Source organism: Camelus ferus, chromosome 4, assembly GCF_009834535.1.
Source record: "Camelus ferus isolate YT-003-E chromosome 4, BCGSAC_Cfer_1.0, whole genome shotgun sequence".
Taxonomy (NCBI): Eukaryota; Metazoa; Chordata; class Mammalia; order Artiodactyla; family Camelidae; genus Camelus; species Camelus ferus.
This window is the reverse complement of record NC_045699.1, coordinates 34,527,409-34,548,464: the sequence shown is the minus strand read 5'-3', so window position 1 is coordinate 34,548,464 and position 21,056 is coordinate 34,527,409. Positions and strand designations below refer to the sequence as shown.

Sequence of the window (21,056 nt, the reverse complement as noted above, 5' to 3'; positions counted from 1 at the left end):
CCTAGGGTCCACAATGCTTTAAGGAGCCCATAAAAAGTCTTAATGTTTTTTAAAAAAATTAGAGGCAAAAAAAGAACTCTTAAGTCAAAGAAAACGTTTTGTTATGTAATATTTTCATCTTTGTACCAATACAGTTATTAAAATATATTCTTTAATATTTTTTATGAAGGAAGGGGCCTTCAAATGTCATAATACAACCTTGCCTGTCCCTCAAAAGATTTCTTGCAAAGGGAACACTAAACATTTTAGATCTTTCCTCTCTATTCTCCTCCTGGAAATTTACATTTAAAGGCTCATAGAAGCCTTGCAATAAATTAAGAAAACAAAACAATAACAAAAACAAACTATAAATTTTAGCTTACTCCAGGTTCTCCAGGTTTACATGATCCTGGAACTTTTTTTCTTCCACATAATAACCACTGTCTTCCCCTAGAACTAGTGATCCATAGAAGAATTTGGGAAATACTTAACTTACATTAGGATTCAGCACTGATCAAGAGGGTCTATAGCTGAAATCTCTCAACCATATATTTTTTAGCAGACTATACAGAAGCCTAAAGGATTATTCTCTGTTCTATGCAAACAGAATTAAAATGCATACCTGACTCTTTTTGAGCAGCATGCTAGTAACACAGCCCTACCTAGCCACTTGGCAAGAGAATTTTAGTTGTGAAAGTTTTAAATTTATGCTACACAGCTCACTGAGACACATTCAATTCAGTTTTCTTGATAGGTTTGCAGTAGCGTGAGAATGAAAATAATTCCCAAATGGCAAGGAGGGGTGAAAAGCTGCTTTCCTAAATCCCAGAATATGTTATTCCTTAACCTATCAGACCTTATTAAGAGTGACTTAAAAATCTGTCAGCTCTCAAAAGGTTTCTCCAGTAACAGATTTCTTGGTTCCATCTCAGTTCCTGCAGTTCCCATAACCACGGCCTATTCAATTTCGCAGTGCTGGGCTGCATGAATGCTGAAATTAAAAAGTGCTTTCAAAATCCAATCCATAACAAAACTGACCTAACTTTGAAGCATCTCCACAGTTAGATTTAATAAAAAGATATGAGTTTGAGGAGGAAGGCAGAAGAAGGATACATTTCTCTGAGGAATAAAATAAAAGGAGAAAGTGTTTTTAAGTTTATGTTGACTAATGTCCCCTCTCAAAGTCAATTTTCTATCTGACAAAAAAGTCAGAGATCCTAAGTTTTGTTGTTTGTTTTTTTTTCAGCTTTCAGAGGTATGTTCATTAGGAAGATGATCTCTATTATTTTTCTGGAAGCAGACGCATTTGTCTCCCCATAGTGCTTTAAAAATACATGTATTTCTCATCTAGCAGAAACTCACACGACTTTTGGTTAAAAGGAAATCAAGTGCAGGTGCTCATAAAAATTTTTTAAACTTAGGAAACAAATTTCTTTAAGGAAAAAACCCTGCTTACTTAACTATAGGCCTGACTTCTAGAAGATAGAGAATTGATTTAATTCCCTGAACACATAGTATTTAGAAAAACAAACAATGATAACAACAACAACAAAGCCACTTGGCCACTCCTTTGTATATCTTTTATCATAGCCAGTACACTTCCCTGAAATGATTTGTTTATAAGTCTGTCCACCTTTCCTAAGGTGGAAAAATCCTTGAGGATGGAGAGACTGTGATATTTGACTTAGTCTTTCAAATGCCTACCATAGTGGCTAGCATATGCATATGCAGCTTGTGGAATGAAGATCTAATATTCAGAGGCTTTTTGATAAAATAACCTACTGGAAACTGTCAATATGGTCATAACTGTTCGTTAATATTGTTATTGTTCATCCTGAATGTGAGAAAGAGAGAGAATGAGGAATGGAAAATTATCCTGCTTGGCTGGCAAAGGGCATGAAAAATTGCTGACATTGACTATTTACTATTAAAGGTTTACCTAGGCTCTTTATTTTTGAGTCAATAGAGATATCTATAACTTTTTTTCAGAGGCTACTGAATTCTAGGAAAAATAGTAACAAAAAGGAAAGAGAAATTATTTTAAAGGCAAATCACTTCAGTAGTCTTCTTGGACAATCTAACTGGAGTAATTGGAAGGACAGTTAGTAAATATATCAATCAGCCAACAAATATTTGATGAATACTTCCCAAGTACTCCATTAACTATTAGGTGTTCGGTGGAAGCAACACAAAGGGAATATAACTGACATTTGGTCACTAATCTTGAAGGGCTCATGATCTAGTTGGGGATGTGATACAACATACCCAAAACAAAATACCTAACGGAAAACAGGAGTAGAGTGGTGATTTTAAAATTACACTTCCATATGTCAGTGCTATTGTAGAAACAGCACTGAGGTGATCTCCTGCCCCAGATGAGTAATGGTAGCCTATTGATTGGATTATGTACTGATAAAAGAAAAAAAAACTGGTTATTAGAATCTTCTTAATTTTACATTTTTATCCTACACAACTCCTTAGACAATTGGTGTTTACTACCATTTTTCTATTAGTAAGATGGCAAAAAGATATAAATCTGTAGCAAACACATATTGAGGGGGAAAAATACTGAAATTGCTGGACACTTAATTTCATAGCTTCTTACTTTTAAAGAAATACACTCATGGTTGTAATGTTATAGTTTATCTAGAACATATAGTCATATTTTCTTCCAGTAAAATTGTTCTAGTGTGTAGGATGAATTAAAATATATCAATATTTTATGCTGTTCCTACCAGATGACCATAATATTCAGGTGTACTACTGAAATAAATTGGGAAACAATCCAGTGCATAAGCAGATGTTAAACAGAATGAGCAAAGAATTTTATCAATTTCTGTCTATTTATATCCTGCTCTTCCATAGAGGCTGTAAGGCTGGTAATGTTGCAAACAAATGCTTTGACAATAAGGTGTATCAATGAGAGCAACAGAGTCTGAAAACATTTTCTTGAAGTTCGTGGTATCTGAAATAAACCTGGAAGGATAAATCAAATCTGGAAAAATGCTTCAGAAATGCAAAGTGGCCCAATAGTTATTTTGGGATGCCACTAGGTGTCTGGTGGTAACGTTGTTAATTTTTACAGCCATTTTTTTTTTCAAATTGTTAAGATCATGTGTATACTATTAAAAACATTTTTTTAACTACCAAAACATAGAAAGAGGAAAATAACACTACTACTTGAGTGGACTACTACTGACATTTTGATGTACTTCTGTGCCCTTTTAAAAAGTTGTAATCAACTGTCTACATGATTTTGTATCCCAATTTTTTTCAATTGTGATGAGAACTTAAACTTGTGTTTTTTCCGTATTATTATTTTTTTTAAAGTCTGTGACTATGATATTGTTAATGGCGGCATAATATATAGCACTGTAAAGACATTAATCAGTGAACCAACTCCCTTATTATTGTACATTTAGGTTAAAATTTCTCATTCTTCTCTAGTATAAGCCTGAGATGAACGGGAGAGTTGTTTTCCTTTGCCCCTGTCCGTTTCCTGCTCTTGGTGATAGTACTCAGGTCTTGCTCTATCCTCAAGCAGCCACCTGGTTTGAGGAGGACTGGCCCAGCTCCAGGGGTGAGAGCCATGCCATTGGCCATGGAGTTCGGTTCAGGGATGGGTATGCAACCTTTTAAACAAGGCAGTATGTTCCCATGACACTCTTCATTCAGAAATTTCATTTTCAGTGGCAGAATTACTATATATAGAACCAGAATGTCTTCTAGTTATCAGGTAAGCATAGCCATTGTACAAAACGCTGGTGGGAATCATTAAAGGGCACAGTGAATGTGATTCAAGGAAGAGAGAGAGGGAGCCTGACCTATTTGGGGAATAGAAAGAGAAAGATGGGGACCTGTCTGAAGCCAGGATAGAATGTATGTCTAGAAAAAAGCTGGTGAAATAAGAATCAGCATGTAAAAGTAACTTTATTGAAGTTTAGGATATGGACATTTTGTAACTGTTTATTTTGTCCATACATTTAAAATCCTGTGACAAAAATAACTATACTGTATATTAGAAAGGTTTCTATGTTATCAAATGTTAGCAAAACTGAAATCCTCAAGAAAAACCCTATTCCCTGAAGGTTGTTGAGTGTTTGTTCTACATACAACCTCAGCTCAAGGGGACAGAAAGAAGGTAATCCCTAAGGAACTTGAAATCAAGGGGAAGTACCTATTGCTACCAAAAGAGACATGTGATTCCTGTGAAGTTTGAATGTATTTAGTGAATCCTGGAATCTTCAGGTCTTTGTTGACAAAAAGAAACCTAAATGAATAAAAGTTCATGGATCCCTGCCTTCTTATCAAGTGACAAACAATACTTGTACCAGGTACAGGGCAGGCTGATGAAACTCAGAGATCACACTAAAGGAAATTATCTAGGAGCCAGTGGGAGACAAACTGGAGGGGGTTTTTTGCGATAGGAGGCTCTAAACTGTCATGCAGAGGCTTCTGATCCACATGCAATGGTGGACAAAGCTTGAATTTCAACCCAAGCTACTTGGCACAGTGTCCATAGTATTGTTACCTGCTACAATGGCTGACAGGGTGCCAGAATTTTATATACTGGCTTCTGAAACATTGAACAGCAGTTCTGACCCTTTTAAAAAGTGAGTGAATACAAATATTTGAAGTGGCTTATAGGAATGCCTATAATAAAGTAGAAAAATAGCAATAAAGCAGGCACAGGAAAACCATAGATACAATATAAGAACAAGACCAGAGGAAGAGCTATGACACAGATATGAATGTCGTGTGGATCTACCCATTTCCTACAATGACCTGCAAATTTGGCCTGAGTTTCCTGCCAGCCAAGACACAAAGGGTAACATGAACACTTCAGACAATGTGTGTGCTTTCCATAAGGAATAGGCATCTCTGTGCTTTTATGGGAGGGTCAGGAGAAGAGGAGGGAGGGAGTTTTCAGGTGTGGATATTTGGTAACTAATTAGTGTTGGAGGTCTCTAAGCTGGCATTATAATAATGATTACTTTCCTTTATATGGCACTAAATACTTTGTAATTTCACATACTTTAATCTGCACAAAAACCCTGTGATGGAAGATTTGAGGAAAAGGTATTATATTATTAAAGAAATAATGTGTCTCTCATTCATGCATCAAGGAATTTTGCCTCAATGTACACACAAAAGTAGAAAATAAGCAGAGATTACTGAGCTAACAAACTAAATGACACCAAGTGTATCACAGAAAAGAGCTCCTTACTCAGAACCTATATCCCCTTACTGAACCTGAAATTCTAACAAGATCAATTTCCTTCCTAAAACCACAGCATATTAAAAGTAACAAAAAAAAGGACTATTACAGAGAGGCAGTCTGAAAGGCCCCAAAACTGGTACATGTGAAAACAGAGGCACTAAAAACAAACAGAAGAGCAGTCAGTGTGAAAACTAAAACCCCTAAATACTCACCAGGTTTATAAGCAGGGGTGTGTCATGGGCTCAGAGTCTTTCTGTCCTGGACCCTAACCCTCCATGAATCACTTCTTCACAGAGCTACCTCGCCCATCTTTCAGTAACTGAAATGTGATCATGATCACTGACTCCCAGCTCTTACAGACTTTCAGTGACCTTCTCACAAGATAAAATCCTTATTTTAAAAGGCCTACAAGTTTCTACAGGTTCTGGCCACAGCTGCCTGCCTCTCCAGCCCAGTCTGGGTGGGCTTCTATACGTTTCCTTCTACCTGGAAGTGTCTCAGTGCTGCCTATCCTGGGCAACCTGAAAGGTTATTTCCCTGGAAAGCCTCATCCAATCCTGGGGTCTAGATTAGGTTTCCCTGTGAACCCTAGCACCCTTGCACTTGAGAGTTGATCACAGTTGCACTTATTATTCTGACTGTTTAATACCTGTTTCCTCCCTCGTACTGTGAGCTCAGGAAGAACAAGGACCTTGTCTGGAATACATGTCGAATAAATACTGGAAAAAAAAAGGTAAGTATGTAATGTCGATACACCTTCCTAGTATATATTTCAATTTCAATTTTACTAAAAGATCTTTTTGAGGAGAGGTAAGCTATTGCTTGCTTTGTTAAAGCAAAAAAAAAAAAATCATCATGGAGTAGAATGCAAGGTCATATAAACTTTATAGCTAAAACACAAGACTTCAAGAATGCTTCAGGCTACATCCCCAGATTTTTCTGGAGGCACTGTGCTTACAATAATACGGAAAAACGGTGTGGTAAAAGATCCCTTTCCCAAAGGATCTGGATAACCAAGGCTTCATTTTACTAGATGAGAATATGTGCATGAAGATGGCTTTGCAAACGATAAGGCTTTGTGCAAATATAATTTCATATTACTGAGAAACCTGTGAAGAGGGGAAACAATTTCGCTCATATACACTGCCAATTACAGGTGAGGCTGGCGCCAGAACCCAGGTCTCCTGAGGCCTGTCCATCCCACTGCTTTTCATTAACACACAGCACCTGCCACCTGGTCCCTGCTGCAAAAGTCCCCTCCCGTCCTCCCTCTGTCAGGTTTATCTGGGGCTGATGCCCTCAGCCAGGCTCAAATACACTAAATTCTGACCAACCAGAATAGAGAAGCGGGTAGAAAAACTAAGCCGAGCATCTCCCGGCATCATAATCCAGAGGCTTTCCGCTCTTCCCGCAGGACTGGGCAGTTCCCTTCCAGGGCTGCAAAGGCGGCCAGCTTCGCTCCCGCCCAAACCCGAGAGGCTCTCCCCCTAGCGGCCACAACGCAGGTCTGCAGCGCGTTCCAGAGACACCGGCACCCCCTTTTCTGAGGGGGTCTTGTGCGCCGGCCGGGCCGCTAAGTGCAAGCAGCATTTAAGGGCCAAGAGAAGCGGGAAAGCTCGGTAGTAACTCAGCAGAGGGAACAGCCCGCGGGAGCCGAAGCCGCGGCCCGGCTTCGTGGTCCCGCAGCGCGGCCTGTTCCTGCCCGCAGAGGTTGGCCAGGGCCGCTGCTGAGGGAACCCGGGACCCCTCTGGGCTTCCGCCGAAGAGGCAGCCGCATTTGCCGCTCCGTGAGCTCGGCCCGCAGCCGCGGTCAGGGAAGCTCCAGCGGGGCCCGCGCACGCCAGGACGCACCTGACCGAGCCGGGGCGCGAAGGACGGCGAGAGGCGGCAGCGCCCCACACGCCCACCCGCGCCGGGACTAGGGCGCTTCAGAGGCGGCGGGAGGAGGACGCCGCCCAGCTGCTTCGGGCTCGCGCGCCGCGGGTGCGCGCGGGTGGGCGTGGGAGACAGGGGCGCTCCTAGCACGCGGCGTGCGCGCGTCCCCTCCCACCCCCCACCACGGGCGCCCTCCCTCTCCAGCCGGCCGGCTCGGCCCGGCGCGCGTCACGAGGGGCGGGCGGGAGGGTGGGGAGAAGGGGGTGGGGCCGCTGGACCGGAGGGGCCCGAGCGGCGGCTGCAGAGCAGTAGCCGGAGCTGGGCGAGGGCGGCTGCGGTCGCGGTGGCGGCGACGGCGGTGGCGGCGGCGGCGGCGGCGGCGGCGGGAGAAGATGGTGGCGCTGGAGGTAGGAGCGTCTGGAGTGGAGCTTTATTCCCAGGCTTGGCACCAACGTTGTCATTAGCGTTGCCTGCTCCCGCGGGCCCGCGGACCCAGCTGTCAAGCAAGGTACCACCGCCAGGGAGGGGTGGGTGAATGGAGGGGGGTCCCCGGCGCTGATGCTGCCTTCGACGGAGCCCCGGTCTTCGCCGAAGGGCGCCCTCGGGCGCGAGAGGGGCTGCAAGGAACAATAGTGCGGATGAGAGGGGACAGCCGGCGACATACAGGGGGAAGTGCCTTTAGCCATCAAGCTAACGGGGCGGGGGAAGGGGCCGTTGAGGATAGGGACGACTGGTGTCCGGTGCGCGCTGAGATGCGGTGCTTTGAGGGCAACGGCGGGCCTGATAGTCATGGCAGGAGTGAGTGAGTGTGTGTGTGCGTACGTGCGTGCGTGTGTGTGTGTGTAAGTAAAAGGTAGAGCCAAAGGGATGAGGATGGCGGACCGAAGGTGTTGGGGGATGACATTTCCAGGAATCCCCGCTAGGATCCCTCAGCTCTCTCGGCTGCCTCTCCGGGAGAAAGAGTGTGTTGATGGTAAGGATCAAGTGTGCAGGATGCACTTGGTGTGTGAGTGTGGAGGGAGGCAGTGGGGTGGGTGCGGATTTGTAAAATCCCATGTGTGTGAATCTGTGTATGTGTGTGTGTGCTGGTGTGATTGTATCCACTCTCCCCAAACTGCTCTCCAGACCCAGAGATCTGCTGGTGCCCTGACTTGCTGTCACCCGCTGACTGTGGGACAGTGTTCGTTATTCCTACCCTGCAACTCTGAGTTCAGCCTCTGTTCTGCTTCTGCCTGTGGATGGCTGGGTGTAGGGATTCTCACTTTCTCTCACTTCCCCCTTTTTTCACATGTCTCTTGACATGGGGATGTGGAAGTGTGCATGTGGCTTTGGGCACATGGCAGGGAAATAGGATAATGGTTACCGTTTCTGGGCTTACTGGTGTCCAGGTTTTGAAGGGACCTTCCATCCTGTGATACTTCTCTCCTCAGCCTCTTTTCCGTCGGGGGTCTTAGATGCCCTGACTCTGCAGTTTCTATTGTTTATCTCTTGTCTGACCTGAAGGAGAAGGGTCTTTAACGGCCACATCCCTCTCTCTGCCCCCACAACTTTGAATGTCAGCCAGACCTTCTCCTTCCACATTTAAACACTGGAAATCTTATGGCTGAAGAATATGATCTTCATGTTGGTTCTGGTAGAATGAACTCTGGAGGTGTGTATAAGAGATGGGGGCCAGTATTTGAAAGAAGAAAAGGATCGTACTGAGAAATGTTTGGTACCCTCCTTGGTCAGCGTCATGCAAGCAGGGCGTTTTCCTTAGGAAAAGGGACACTTTATTTCTCCTGTGGTGATATCGACTCTTCCAGCTTTCACAATGGCCAGGTGGTGCCCTGTCTCGTTTGGAAACTGAAATCCCTCAAGACCCGTGGTGATGGGGTCCCAGATCAGTGAGTCTGCTTTCCAAGCCAATGTAGCCTGCTCATAGAGAATCTGGAAAATGTCAGGCTGGCAATAAGTCACCCAGTGGGAGCTGGGACACAGAACTGCATCCCGAGTCTATAGCTGTTTAATTGTCTCTGCGTGATAAAGATAGGCTTGTGTAGGGCTGGGGAGAGAGGGAGGGGAAGGGAGATAGCATATTCATATGTGTGTCCACTGCAGTTTGACTCCTCAGCTCCTGTGTTCTTCCTACGGTATGTATAGGAATGAAGGCACCTTTACACTTAATATCTTGATATGTATTTATTGAAATGTTATGAGACTAGATCAACCTGCTTTAAACCTGTTTTAAAGTCGTAACACCTTAAATTCTACTGCATTGCTGTCAGAATCCAAACTGGCCGCCCTGGTCCTCTTGAAAAGCCAGTAGCAATCATAGCTACACAAGTAAGTATACAACACGCTGGCATTAGAGGTTTCTTTCTCTTTTAAAAATTTTTGTTTTGTTTTGGCAGAGGTTGCATTGAAAATAATAGAGTTAGGATTGTCCACATATATGTTTTTTTTCTTACCATTTATCTTCTCTTAATTAATGGTGATCTGTAGACCAGTTTCCCTTGAAGCTGTGAACATTAAATTTCCCCATGTCCTTCAAGTCAAGCCTTCTAAAATTTTAATGTGAGGTTGTTGGATTGCATCCAAGATTTAAGGATAGATTTATAAAAATGAATTTTGAATCTTAGTTCCTTACTCTTTTAATTCTGCCAATTTCTTTCTGAGAAAAGTATTTTGGAATGTAAAAGGCATTCTAAGAGGTTTTGGCTTTTAAAAAAAAAAGTTGTCATCTTTGTATTTGCAAGTAAAATCCAGAGATGTAAATGTCTTGCAAGAAAGTTTAAGAATATTAGAAATTACCAAGGTAAATAAACTGTTTAGAAAAAGAATAATTGTTCAGTAGCGCAATTGATGACTCAGGAATGAATGATTTCCTTTCCAGTATAACTGTGATAATTTTTAAAATGTAATACCTAACTTTCTAAAGATTGGACTGTTAAGGTTAATGATACAATTTGAATCCTGTAATTCAGTTTGTACCTTGTACCTGTAACAAGCCATTGTTTTACATGGATGCATTTTCTTCACTTAAAGGAGTATTAATTCTTTTCTTTCCCATTATTGGTCTCTTAATTTGTTTTTTGGAAGACTTGGGAATAAAAGACATTTGAAAAATGACCCATGGGGCCAAAATAAATAAATAGCAGTATCATGGGGAGGTGGGACTTCTATCCTACAAGATGGGAAGAGTAACTGTTAAAGCTGAGAGCATTTCAAGCAGTAAAATTCAAAGTTAACCCTTTGGGTTGCAATCATTAGTTTACAAATATTTGTTAGTTGTCTACTACATCTTAGACCCTGTATGCCTTTGGATAGGGTTTGGGAAATGTTATGAGGGCTGGAGATTTGAAGACTAAGGAGACATAGATCCTGCCCAGAGGAAGTTCATGGCTTGGAGGGAGAGACAGGGCATGCATGTAACTAACTGAAGAGTGGTGGAAAATGGTTAAGTGCTGGAAAAGCAATATGCTTGCAGAGCTATAGGAGTTCACAGGATACAGCAATGACTTCAAAAGGAAGAATCAAGAAAGAGTCTATGGAATAGGGAGCCTTTGAGCTAAGATGTGCATAGGTGGAATTTCGGCTGCCAGGGGAGGAAGGGTATATTTGAGGGGGAAACAGCATAGCAAAAGCCTGGTGGTGGGAAGTGTGTGTCCATACAGGGAACGGAATGGTGTGTTTGTGTCCATTATTTCTCAATAAAGCTAGGAGGGGAAAATGAATGGTATACTTTGGCTGGAGTGCAGGAGATGCCCAGAGATGTAAAGAGAAAGAAGGTAAGAAAGATAGGGTCATTCACGGTTGTGGAGCAACTTTTGTAGGGATTTTATTTAGTAACTACCAGGGAGCCTTGGAAGGTTTCTGAGGAGGAGGGTTGACAGGACCAGAACTGTGCTTTGGAAAGGGTGATAATCTTGTAGCATTGTGTTGGATGTAATGCAGTGAGGAGAGACTGGCAGTAGGGAGACCAGTTAGACTTTATTGTCATACTAGGGGTAAGAGGAAATGAGGCAGTGGGAGTGAAGAGGAGAGGGCGGACTCAAGAGAAAGGATACAGGAATAATCTGAACACGGAGCAGGGAAGTCAAAGGTCATCGTCAGGCTCAGCCAACAGAATGATTATGTCATTGTCAGGAAGGAGCTTGAGGAGAGAATGAGGAAGAGGGGGAAAAAGAAGTTTCATTTTTAGGCATGAGAGTTTTGTCCAAATGAACAAACTACAATACCGATGTAGGTCTTCGAGAAAGGTTAGAGCTATGAAGAGAGATTTGTAAGTCATCTACTTAAGAGCAATTTTCATGTCTCAGAGATGGCCAGTAAAGAAAATGGAGCACAAAGAGGCAAAGGATAAGGGTAGGATCCTTGGGAGGTAGTCTTTGCATTGGAGGGGAAAAGAGAAAAAAGAGGATCTGAACAAGGGGCAGTTGTAGAAATGTCGTGGCAGTAGTTTGGTGTCATGGGAGCTGGGAAAGGTGAGGGAGCCCCTGTCATTCATACAGCACACTCCAAGGTGGAGAAGGGGCAGTGAAGGAAGAGCCATTGGATTTGACTCCTGGCTTTCTTTGACTTTCTCTGAGGTGGGTGGAGATGGCAGCCAGGCTGTGAGGGCTTGGAGAGTAGGGGGTGACGCATATGAAAGCAGTGAGGACAGACTTCCTTTTTAATGAAGTGGGGTGGTGAGGAGGGAGAGAGAGTTTGATACATCAAAGGTAGGGCAAAGTGCAGGGAAAGTAATGCTTTAGTATAGGAAGACCTGAGCCAACTTTATAAGTGGAAAAGAATCCATTAAAGGGAAGAGAGATTGAAAGTGTAAGGGAGAGGCCAAACTGATGGGATGGATCTTCAAGAAGATGGGAGTATACTGCATGAACGCAAAGGAAGGACTCCTTGGAGGCAGAAGCGTGGGCACTTTGAGGTAGAAAGAAAGGAATTTGGCCACAGTCTTCTAAGTAAAGTCAAAGAGAGGTGGGCAGGTTGAGGTCATGAGTAGAACACTGACGACTTGGACTGTGTGCTGTGGAAATGTAGCAGTCAGTCAATTAGGGGTGAATAAAAGATCCTCACCCAGCTGTGAGGGTCTCCTGTGTTTGGAGAGCATGAAGTTGTGCTGGAACCAGTTAGCTTATATAATTAGAGCTTGACAACTACTTGTGTAAGTTTTGTAATAGTGAGCATTAAATGTTGTTAAATACAGTGGTTCCTCCTTCCCTTAAACTCAATGAAAAGAGAAAAGTATTTACTTTTAAAATTAGCTAAATAAAAGATTCCATCTGAAGTGTTTCCCGTGACTATTCTCTCTAAGGGATTGCTGGCTTCAATAAATAAAACATGATAAAATAATGGGAAAGAACATCTTTAGAAAAGATGAGCCTTTCCCATCTGTAACGGCAGGACGTGGCAAAAGAATCAACACCGTACCCATCAGAAGCACTCAATAAATATTCGTCTCATGAATACATGAATAAATTAAATTTTTTTTTTAGTAAAGTAAGTGCAGTATCTAAGACCTAAAATTTCAGAATTTTTTTCCTATTTACACCAAGGACATTGAATGAGTTGTATTACATGGCCTATTCAACTTTATGATAGAATTAAAACTTTTATTTATTCATACCTGCTACATACATTGAAGCTCTTTTTTATTTATTTTATTTATTGTTTTATTTGGGGGGGGTAATTAGGTTATTTATTTATTTATTTATTTATTTATTTATTTATTTATTTATTTATAATGGGGGTCCTGGGGGTTGAACCCAGGACCTTGTGCATGGTAGGCACACACTCTGCCACTGAGCTATAACCTCCCCCTACACTGAAGCTTTAGAAAAGTTTTTTCACAACATAATTTTGTACCCTTTAGACCCTTGAGTTACAGGGTCATGTCATGACTCCATACGAGCTTACAGAAACTCACCTGTGGGGGTTCTAATGATTTGGGGGTTCTAATGATGAAGTCATTTATTCATTTCTTCAACAAATGTTCTCTGAGGACCTTTTCTCTGCCATTCACCGTTCTTGGTGCGAGGGATACAGCAGCGGGGAAATGTCCCTACTACTACTGACCTTTTAGTGGGAGGAGATTAAAAGAATAAATAAACAAATATACAATATGTCAGGTGGTGCTGAGCACTATGAAGAAGAAAGCAAGGAAGGAACAGTGTGGTCATGTCACTGGGGTAATGGAGGTTGCTGTTATTTTGTGTAGGGTGTTCAGGGAAGGCCTTGAGCAGAGAGAGCTTAAAGAGGTGAAAGAATGAGCCATGCAGATATTTAAGGGAAGCACCTTCTAGGCAGAGAATATCAGGAGCAGAGAGCCTGAGGTGGGCATGTGCTTCGCATGACCAAGGAAGCCTCCCTGGTTTCCTTGCTCCACCTGGCCGAGTCGTCGTATCACACATCGATGGCATGGTCACCTAGGGACCCTGCAATGCGATGCTTTGCCTCTCAGTACTGAATCAGTCGCCCATAAGGCTGCATCACCATGTACCACATTTCGGCTGACCTATGGGTGAGTCATGCTGGGTTTATAAAAAGATACATGTCCTCAATCAAACATTGAAATTAAAAGACTTGAAGAGTGGCTCTGAGTAGTGATGAAAACTAGTGAGCTGGAAGTAGGCCCTCCTTGGAAGTGCCACATCACTCTTCTGCCGCCTGAATCTTCTTTAGTTATAGGGTTCCTTTCCTTCTTCCGTATGTCATGTCTCATTCTCAAGCCTAGGGTCTTTGAAACTAGAACTATATTTTGTTCATCTGGGCATACTCTACAACCCCTAGAAAAACTCTTTGCATTAATAAGGGATCATCAAATACTCATTGCAAGGAATGGGTGAGACATTGCCAAAGATCTGAGCAATTCAGGAGTAAAGAATGAGGGTAAGGCTCTTTCACCTTGATTTCTGCAGACAGCCGTTTTTCAAAGAGGACACAGAGTCACCACAGTATGCTAAGTAGTTTATGCACACGGGGCCTGAGACGAGGACTTGGGTACAAGTAGTCTGTTTGGGCAGTGATCCCAAGAAGCACATGTGAAAGAGTGGAGGAGGGAATGAGACAGGGAAGAAAGGAAAGCCAGTCAGAGGCAGGCTCATGAGCAGATTGCCATTGTGGGCAGTGGAGGCTCCATTCTTTACGATTGTCCACCAAGCAGTGGGGATACTGGGATGTTTATCCACCATTTAATGCGCGGGACACTGAGTCTCCAGCTCTTTAGTGCTGCCAGTACAAGCCTGAGCAAGCTTTGGAGGCACCAGGGAAAGCCCTTGGGTAGCTAGGCAGAGAGGCAGAGCGGGCGGGAGGTGGGAAGCTGGCAGTGTGCAGGACAACTGTCTATCTGAGCTACAGGTGGCCTCAGAAGTGGGCTGAGGGGACATGAGGCAGTGCAGCAACAGCCTCTGTTCCACATGGCCCAGGGGCAGCACAGAGAGTTTTTCACAGATGAGCATTTGTTTGATAGCAGTTACTGGTATTTTATTTCAGGAATTTTAATGTATTGCAACAGCTGTTCATGTTCACTCACAAGCCAACTATTGACAATCCTCAATTATCTGGGATGCAGATAACCATAAATGCCCATGTGTAAGGTACCCTCGATTATGAGGTAGTCCCCAGTTTTCCAACAAGACGGGTTTTTAAAAGGCTTTATAGCAACTTGAATATGCACATTTTAGGGATATAGATAAAGTATGAAATATCTGCTTATTTATTAATGTACTTGCATATATTTTAAGTCACATTATATAAAATCAGTAATTTAAAAAATGTGACATTCTTCTACTTTCACATTTTACAAAATCATTTATTCAAATGCTCCTTTGACTTCAGTCTTTTTCATCACTAGGCTACTTTTGGCATATTCATTTCTATCTAGCTAGCTTGAAATATAGTACTTCTTGAATTTCCATATGATGCTGCCGCTGCAGACTTAATTCCAAGGCCTGTGTGCCCATTCACATAGCATAAGAACAGTTGTCTTTTTCTTTCCTTCCTGTAGGTGTGTGTTAGTGATCTCCACAACCTGGCACTTCTGCACTGACTTGTATAGGGACATCCACTATGAGCAGTGGTGAAGGAACAGTTACTTAAACTGACGTTAAAGTCTTGGCCCCCTTCATTCATCCACTTATCTATCCTGTTTCAATCCTGTGACTTCCGTAAGCATCCCTATGTAGAATTAACTGCCATTGTTTCAGGCCACCTTCTCCAAATAGTTCTCGAAGTAACCTCTGAAACGTACATCTCCTTTTCATAAAATCCTCAGTCTTATCAGGTAAATGTTTTTGACATGGTTTCTCCCTTTAAAATCAGTTGCCATCACATCCAGCATTAATGAATTGCTTGACTTCTAGTCCTGCTATCTTGGAGATAATAGGCTTTTTGCTTTTTGGCATTCAGAAGAGAGTAATTGAGAGAATGCTTTATAATATGGGAGACTGGATATGGAGTTAAGCACAAGGTGACTTTCTCTCCTCTGAAATTTAATTTTGGGGGAACTAAAAATCTCATCTTATTTTTGTACATGCAAAGTGATCATAGGAGGTTGTTGAGGTATGGTGGTGGTAAAACCATAACTACCCACTAAGTTTCCTCTCCAGCCTCCTCCTCTTCTGCTCCATGGTGGATTAATTAGTGTGGAAAAAATACAGCAATGATTTTGTTTCATGAAGCAGGTGATCAGCTGTCATTCTGAACAATATAATCATTTACGTTTCTGACTTGATGCATTTTATATTCCCAAGATCAATTCTGTATTCATTGACAGATATACTTTATTTTAAAGAAGAGGTATACTTGACAACATGTGCATAAATCCTATTTCCTGTAAATTGTAGCACATCTTAAATGCAGAGGAAGAGCTGGTCATATAAAGAAATTCCACTTAACGAGAACAATTACCCCCTCACGTGGCTCTTCAATGAATTAGGATTTTCATCCTAGACTTACCTACACACTCTATTTCAGTGCCTTTAAACTTGTTTGACCGTGATTCCTCAGGAGAATACAGTTTACATCATAGCCTAGCAATATAGATGAGTGTGTGTAAACACACACACCTGCACGTGCATGCACAAACATATCACTGAAACAAAACTTGTCCTTTATTATACATAATGCACTTGGATATTTTCTGTTCTATTCTGTGCGGTTGCCAACCCACTAAACTAATTTCAGCACTCATGGGTCCTGACATGCAGTTTAAGAAATGCTGTTCTGTTGTATCACAACCATCAGAAGAGTGCTTATTTTCTTATTGTGGGAAACAATTTCACATCAGAGTTTGTAAAATTTGTTTCACATCATTAGCATATTTGGATATTTGGTGGTGTGGGTGTATGATGTCACAATAATACTAAAGGGAAACTTTATTTTTGAGTTGCTGCTTTATTTCCAAAAGAAGTAATTTTTAGCGTGGAAAATGGAAAGTGGAGTAAGATGAATGGATTGGTTTTTAAATCTAGCAGCTTTCCTAGGCTGTGTAAACCATGTCAAGTGCCTGGGCCCCGACCTTGTCGCCAGACTGATCATCGCTCATGAGTCTGGCTAGTCTCTGTCCTGTCCTCCTTTCCTGCCTCTTTCCCAAGTCACTGTCCCCAAGCCCCAGGAGTTCTAGGTGTTCAGTTCAGTTACTTAATTCTCAATTTCAACCTAATATATTTCTTCCCAGATGTGAAACTAGTTTTCACACCCACTTCTCTTCCAAATAACTTGAAAGTACAAGAATCTTTTTTTTTTTCCTGAGCTAATACCTAGGAGATTTTTGTCCTAAAGGGGCTAGAATTTGTTCCACAGGTAGAATGTTTCCATAGTGTTGGGTGGAATGAACGTCTAACCTAGTCTGATGTTCAGGTGTGATTACACTCTTTATGGCTCTCCAGTTATCTAATGTAGGTACATGTCAACTCCGTTTTAAAGGCCCAATAGGTTCCCCATTCAGTGAATGAAAGCAGGTTCACATCATAGCTACAGAGCGCCAGGCACTGGGCTCAGCACTGTGCACAGGTGACTCACTTGCTTCTCATTAGATCTCACTCTTCATAACTGTATCAGGAGCAGACTTAGATTGTAGGTGGGACTTGAGGCTCTCAGACGTTCTCTCGGTGACTAAAGGACAGGGCAAGGGGGACTCACCGCAGGTCCAGGGGTAGGGGCAGGCCCCGACAGCTCCCAGTCCCCAAGTCTCCCTTGTCCTGGGGCCCAGCAGCAGCCCCCTGCCCCCCCCCCACCGTCTGCCCAGCTGGGCTCCCTTGTTTATGATGCCCTCGTCCCATGTGGGATGTCTGTATGTGTGTAGCTGTTGCACCAGCATTTCTTCAGTCTCTGCACCCTGGGGTGGAAAGGCTCAAGACAGAGGTACTATGGTGCTGCCAACATTGAACAAGTCTCTAGATTGGGCCAGCTATAAAAGGGGGTATGATGAAACCTGCCCTTCCCTTCTCTTCCCACAGTGGGCCGCTGGCTGAGAGGGGCAAATGAGAGATAAAGGGCTACAGGAAAGTGAGGTAGGTGTGTCACTTCCTTCATAATGACCTCAGGCAGAAGTGATGTCTCCCTCTTCTAAACCGGCAGGTCGGCAAACTTTCTGCATAGGGCCAGATAGTAAATATGTTCTGCGGGCCGAACAGTCTCCGTCGCATCTTCTCAGCTTTGCTGTTCTACTGCAAAGGCAGCTGCAGGCAACATGTAAACCAATGAGCAGGGCTGTACTCCAATAAAACTTTATTTAGGGGTGCTGAAATTTGAATTTTGTATCACTTTCGCTTGTCACAAAATTTTGATTCCTCTCTTCATTTTTTTCCCCCCTGCCATCTAAAAATGTAAAAGCACTCCCAACTCCCAGGCAGTGGGCCAGATATGTCTCGTGGAACTTAGCTTGCTGACTCCTGGTGTAAATGCTCACAGCATCTTGTACCGTGTGTTAGCGAGCATCTCCAGTTCCCTCTGAACTACAGCAATGCATGCTCACTTTAGTCTATCCCTGTCTTGTTCTTCCAAAATATACACCCACCCATCAACATTTTTTTTGTCTCCTTTAGCACTGGGAAGGCTAACAGCACATAGATACTCTGCACACATGTACACACGTATGTAGTATCTGCTGAATACGTATTTGTTGAATAAGTGGGAATAAGGAAATCTGTTGCTTTTCCATGTATCTTTCCATCTTTAAAAGAAACTCTGCCTATTGTCTAGTAAGCCTTTGGGAATGATTGAGTTAGCATTTCATAATTAAATTTAAGGACTCTAAGAATCATCCCCCCCCCCCCCCCGCTATTAACCAAAAAAGGAAAAGAATGTCAGGGAAGAAGGAAGGGGAATCCAAACGGACAAAACAAAACCACCATTTCAGCATAAAAGGGGCTTATTAGAGAATAACTGAAGTGGCCAAACATTCAGCTTTGGTCCCTGGGGCTTTCTGTCACTTGGAGGCTAAGTGCTTTGTGCCTCAGCTGCCAGCAGCCTTTTTTTAACTGTACTTTCCCAAAAACTTGACTCAGGGGCCAGAACTCTGCATTTGGCTATGAATATAGAATGATAGAATGCACTTCATCTTTACATGTGTATTTGCTCTATCTTATCAACAAGTCACATCTCTTAAGAGCAAAACCTTTGAACACAACTCCTGTTTTACTTCATAGGTGTATATGCTTGGGAGCAGAAGTATTAAGAAATATACAGATCTAGAATTTTCTCTCAAAATGAGGCGGACAGAAACTGGATGGTGGAATTACAGCAGTGTATACATGTGTGCTATTTTTCCAAATCGTCTATGATGAGGATGTTACTGTTTTCTATCATAAAGAAATTACATATGTGTGTGTGCTTGTGTGTATATTTAAAGGGTGGGAAGAAAGGAATATGCTAGAGAATTGGAACTAAAATCCTGAATTAATATATACCCCTTACTCAAATTTGTTAAGGAAAAGAACAGTTAGGTCAGGTTTCACAAAAGCACTTATCTGTTTTAGTCTGCCAGAATATGTTAACCTGGAGAAAAGACCCACGGCTTGGTGTGGAAGAAACTATAAAGTGTGCTTTCGACTTGGCATAAATTGTTACTGCTCTGGTAGATGCTGTCTAGCCTTGAAGACAGAATGTTAAGCCAGTGTTAGAAGTGCATGTTACATTTGAATCCTGTGAGGTTTTTGAAGCCTGCTTGGGAAAGAATGGAGGCTGAGGGACTCAGGATTTTGTTCCCTGTTATGTCTGAGCTGCTCCCAGTGAGACACAACATACCATTTACTGGACGTGCAAAGACTGTTTACAAAGTTACTCTCAGTGGATGGAGGCAGAGGGGGCGGAGTAGGGGGGACAGGCTTACCTGAGAACTGCCAGTTGGGGGGAGGTAATTATCCATCTGTCTGCAGTTTCTTGTCTGGAATGAGGCTCCCCTTGATGAAGTAAAGAGACTGTGCTTATGAAGGTGGATGATTAAGGCTTTGTTCATTATGTTATCTGCACAGTGACTCTTACCTTTTCTTCTTTTCCTGAGTTTAATTTTTTTCCTTTCTTACCACCCCCTCCTCCTCCTTTCTTTCACTTGGGGAATTTGCACTGGGCTTGTTTACATCTCATGACTTATTTGACTGGTTCCCTTCCATGCCAGAGGTCTTCAGGGAATGTCTTCATCATGGATTGTCCATTCATATTAGGGCTGTGACACCAAACATGTCCAGAGGTCTGTATTCATTGGCAGGGTTTGTAGAGGGCTTAGATTGGGCTCCCCAGAGCAGACACTGAGAAAAGGGTTGATATGTGCAGGCCCTGCTTTGTTAAGGAGATGCTCCCAGAGGAGACTGGGAAGGGAGGGGAGAAGCAGTCAAATAAGGGTGTGGTCTCAATGTCCCAAGGGCTGGGGAGCTCTGGTATGATGTGGCCTTAGGGTCATTCCCACCCAAGTCTGTGGGGTTGGTGGTACATATTCCATACCTGTCCGTCATGCAGTAAGGTCCCCAGGCTGAGTGGGGACTGTAGGGAGGGGAGCATAAATTCTCAGCTACTTCTGGTTCTCTCCATGAAAAGACCAAGCTAGTGCAGCGGTCCCAGAAAGAGTCACAGGTGCTGGCTGTTGGCTGGATGAGGATCTGGGTGTGACCCCAACATTGTCCACCAGCAGACCAGTGGCTTCTTCTTGGGATCGTCAGCCAGGGAAGCAATTTAGTTGCTTCCATGGGAATCCCTAAATGCCAGTCTTTTTCCTGAGGAGTGGCTGCTGGCTCCTGCTGATAAGTGTGTGTCACCATCAAGCAGAGGGCGGGGATCCAACTGTCTGGTTACAGTGAATCACCTGTTTGCAGAGCCTTCTGCACCTCCATCCTTTCCAGGCCTATATCCCTGGGGTTCTACAGTCCAGTCACTTCCGAAGAAATGTATTAAAATCTCTTGTTTGTGGATATTCTCTCTCCCTTTTTCTTTGTGGGTTCATACCTTAATCTATGCCTTTTTACTCATTTAAGTGGAGTCTGGAGAAGAAAAGGATAAAAATGTCAAATTGCCACCTTTAACCAGGAGCCACTCAAAATAAAAGCTGGCGTAGAATTTTGGAATGAAAAAGTATGTCTTAATATATGAATATATACACACACATATGTACATATATACATATACATGCTTAAACGCTTATCTTCCTACAACTTCATGGAAATAGGCTCATAGTTGGGAATTAGCCAATCTTAGTATCATCTAACAAAGTAGTTTAGTAACCAAAAGGAATGGTTACAATCTGTTATAATCATTAGCTGTGTGATGTGAACCAGTGGTTGTTGTTGCTGTCTTTGGGCTAAGCAAGAAGACTTCTGTCTTCCTCAATATTTTTATATGGTACCACCGGACACAGTAAACTGCGGGCGTCAGCATGAGTCATCGTTCCCATGTTATCACATTGGAGTTAATCTTAGCAGTTAACTAGTAAACAGAAACCTAAGTAATAACTTTGGCAGGCTCCAGAACACTGTCTTGTTATTTAGGGAATCTTGAATTAAAGAAACTG

At 42.8% G+C, this 21,056-nt stretch overlaps 1 protein-coding gene and 1 non-coding gene across 5 annotated transcripts in view; one reads left to right on the top strand and one right to left on the bottom strand.

Annotated features, from left to right (window-relative positions):
- Positions 1 to 7,363: 7,363 nt before the first annotated feature.
- Positions 7,364 to 21,056, top strand: part of APBA1 (amyloid beta precursor protein binding family A member 1) — a 210,048-nt gene continuing 196,355 nt past the window's right edge. For 2 of the 4 annotated variants that reach the window (XM_032477806.1, XM_032477803.1), the window contains exon 1: positions 7,375 to 7,583. The gene's annotated coding sequence lies outside the window, so the exon portion shown is untranslated. Of the gene's footprint in view, positions 7,584 to 7,956; positions 8,049 to 21,056 lie in introns of those variants that run through there. The other 2 variants (XM_032477804.1, XM_032477805.1) reach the window with 2 other exon arrangements.
- On the bottom strand, positions 12,802 to 12,873 carry TRNAG-ACC. Its single transcript has one exon. It is a non-coding gene; the product is annotated as a tRNA-Gly (tRNA).